Here is a 3,844-nt window from a genome sequence, read left to right as displayed (position 1 = left end):
AAAAAACCCCACTTAGACTAAACGGTCTTCTATGTTACACAGAAGAAAAAGTTATACAGGTTTGCATTAGGGGGAGTAAAGTGACAGAAGTTGAATTATCCTGGCTGAATTTTCCCTTCAAGCAGAGGCTTGTCACTCAGGGCATGACGGTTTACAGTCAGGATTGGAAATGTAATTTATAATGTGTGGAGATACAATTAGGTGCAATATGATCATTATGTAGATGATACACTTTCCACCTTACTCTGAAACTGTGCTAAAATATCAACCAAGTTTGGATATGTTTGTATTTAAGTGATAGGAACAGAAGAGAGATGATCATATTTGGCCCTCTTGACTCAGGCAATGATAAAACCAACAGTTTTAGGGACCTTTTCGGTTTATATGCATGCTCCAAAACCTGTCTGGTTGGATTTTAGGCATTTAGGGATTCCCCTAAAATCCAAGGAAGCATGGGATTTCTTCAGGGGTGTTGCAACAAATGTTTTGTCACCATTACTTGAGTATTTATAGTAGGCATGTGGGAGGTTACGATTTCTCACAATGTGCCTACACTGGAAGTAAGTGACAAACTAAATCACTTCCATTCGCTACCAACAAAGCTGTCTACAGTGCAAATGAGCAATATTGCATGTTTTGCATACCACTTAATTGGTTACATTTGAGTAGATATTCTCTTATTATTACTTGTGGGTTTCTTATCTTAACTGGAGGTTTGTTTTAACAGGATACTGGTTGTTTTCTTTGATTCAGCCCCAAAAAATGACAAGTACAATAATGCTTTTGTGACACTTACCGTCATAATAGGAATAGTGACTGTCCTCTCACTTTGTCATCTGGTGAAAGTCTGTGTTACACAATATCATCTACAGCTAGTCCAGATTGGTGCCTGTCATGAAGCAGGATTTCTCAACTCTGGCCCTCGAGAACCACTGATCAACTCACCTGCTTGTAATTTTCTAGTAATCCCGAAGACCTTAAGCCCTGCCTTAAGTAGTTCAGGTGGAATTTATGAGTTGAGAAACCCAGTCCTAACGGTTCTTGCTCAGTTGTGCCTTCTTTTGATTATTTAGATTTTTGTAAAGAAACCTAAGCACTGTTTGTTTGTTTTTTTCACATTATGTATGTAATAAGTTACAAAATATTTAAGGAAATATCAGTGTATTATGTGTCCAAGAATGCAATACTGTGATATCTGTAAGGAAGTTGGCTATTTGGTATAGATTTTTATTTTTTTTTGTCTACAAGTGTTTGTACATGCTGCTGTTATCACACACAGCCTAAATGTGTTATATGTTTTGAATTAATAAAGTTAAACGATCCAAATACATTTTGCTGCATTTATTTATATTGCACTAGAGGGCATGCGGCGCATAGGCAAATGAGCATCAAGTCTTTTACCAGGCTTGTCTCCAGTTACGTATGCAAAATAGGAAGTTTTTACATAATGCATCAGTGTATATAAAAAAGTAGAAGTCCCAGAAGAGACAGAATATCATAACTTACCGCAATGCTTCACTACTAAGAGATTAAGAAATATAGTTTTTATATTTGGTCTTTGTGGACTATATTTAAACATCTGTTATGTGAAATAGTGCAGTGCTAAGTAAAAAAAAACAATAAAATAAACAAGTTTTTTTAAACGACAAATTTTATTGAAGATATTTTAACAACCGTAACAAACTATAATGTTTTACATATTACACTCATACAGCAGCCTACAGACATAAACCACATTCATTCTAAGAAAGAAACGGAAACCCACAAACTTTTCTCTTTAAAATCCACTTCCTTCCTTCAAAACAGCCTCATATAATATATTTAGTATATACATACTATGGTTTTAACCTCAATAATCAAGATCTTTAAAGATCAATATAGTTCTTCATGTGTCACCATGGAGCCTTTCTCCATTAAAAGATTAAAGAAAATTACCTCTACAATAGACTGAACTGAACTGAAGAAATTAGTGTGTAGTTCTAAAAAATATTTCATAAGCTGATACATCTGCAAAAACAAAATTACTGTAATATGAAACATCTCCAAAACCCGTACCTAACTTATACCCCCGCTTTCACAGACAAGGCTTAAGCCTAGTCCCAGACTAAAATGTAAGTGAGCGGTTTCAACTGAAAGAAACTTGCACTGATTGATCTTAAAATATGTCAGTGCCGTTGTTTTGTCTCAAGATGCACACCAGTAATGTTTTTTTCTAAGGCATGTTTAAAAAAATGTAATGTCCTAATTGAACTATGGTCTAATCCTGGCTTAGTCTAAGCCCTGACTGAAACCAGGCCTTAGACTTATAAAGTTTGATAAAAACATTACATGGTTAGAAATCAACCAAAACTACTATGAATAAACTGAGAAGTGAGCACATGGTTATGAACTGGAAGTTATGAACAGGGTTTTGTAGAGAAAATCAAACTACAGTTGTGAACGGCCGGGGTTGTGGTGTGACGCTTTTACTGAGGGAAGACGCTCCGCTGCTTTCGCTCTTTCCGCTAAAAACTTGTCGAACTCTGAGGGTGAGACAGAGATGAGACACTGAAATTAGTCTGCTGTTGTAAGAAATGCAGTTTCATGTAAACAATAAAATATTGCTGAATATTTGACATAAGGCAAGAAAATAGCATAAGAAGAGATGCTTTTGAATGTGCTAGTGCCAGTTCAGAGTTCCTCAATAGGCGGCCCGCAGAAATCAAATGTCACTTATATTGAATAATGTCTTATTCATCATAAAAGGTCTTATAGTGCATGTTTCAGTAAACTTGATGTAAAGAAGAGACGTGTTCCTGAATCATTTGCAGCAGTTCTTCATTTACTGAACTGCTATTCATTACTTTTGTCATGTTCAGTGTTCACTATTTCATATAAAGATTTGTGAGTCATTAATGACTGGTTCATATGACAGTTCATAGTTGTATGTATTCATATACACTACTGTTTTTGAAAAAAATATTCATATACACTGTTTTTATAAAAACACAAAAGCAGTAATATTGTGATTTGAATATATTTTAAAATGTAATTTATTCTTGTGATGGTAAAGCTGAATTTTCACATGATCCTTCAGAAATCATTCTGATATGCTGCTCAAGAAACATCAACGAGAGAACAGTTGTGCTGCTTCATATTTTTGTGGAAACTGACACATTTTTATTCAGGATTCTTTGATGAACAGAAAGTTCAGAAGAACGGCATTTATTTGAACTAAAAAGCTTTTCTAACATTATGTCTTTACTATCAGTAATAGCATCCTTGCTAAATTTAAAATGTAATTTATTCTTGTGATGGTAAAGCTGAATTTTCACATGATCCTTCAGAAATCATTCTGATATGCTGCTCAAGAAACATCAACGAGAGAACAGTTGTGCTGCTTCATATTTTTGTGGAAACTGACACATTTTTATTCAGGATTCTTTGATGAACAGAAAGTTCAGAAGAACGGCATTTATTTGAACTAAAAAGCTTTTCTAACATTGTCTTTACTATCAGTAATAGCATCCTTGCTAAATAAAAGTATTAATTTCACACTTCTGAACTGTAGTTTTATAAGAGCGTTTTGATATTTGTCAGGTTGTTTTAAAACATGAATAGTATTATTGTTTTATGACCAATCATTTGAGGGGGAATTTGCATAGAAATCAGTGGAATCGAAATTCGAGTCAGAACTGTAATATTCCTCACAAGCACCCAGTTAGAGGTCTAAAAATGTGTCGCTTACATCATCTCCGTCCAGCCATCGTTCAATGTCGTCCATCACTTCACTCTGATTGACCGGAATCTGACAGCAGGAGAAAAATATTACTTCATTTGCATTAGCACAACTATCAGTAGCAAT

General features: G+C 34.6%; 1 pseudogene; it reads right to left on the bottom strand.

Annotated features, from left to right (window-relative positions):
- Positions 1–2,222: 2,222 nt before the first annotated feature.
- LOC107728723 (target of Myb protein 1-like) overlaps positions 2,223–3,844 on the bottom strand; it is a 16,028-nt pseudogene continuing 14,406 nt past the window's right edge.

This window comes from Sinocyclocheilus rhinocerous, unplaced genomic scaffold (assembly GCF_001515625.1).
Source record: "Sinocyclocheilus rhinocerous isolate Xijiao unplaced genomic scaffold, SAMN03320098_v1.1 scaffold463, whole genome shotgun sequence".
NCBI lineage: Eukaryota > Metazoa > Chordata > Actinopteri > Cypriniformes > Cyprinidae > Sinocyclocheilus > Sinocyclocheilus rhinocerous.
Note: the sequence above shows the minus strand (reverse complement) of the source record. Positions and strands in the feature narration are given on the sequence as shown.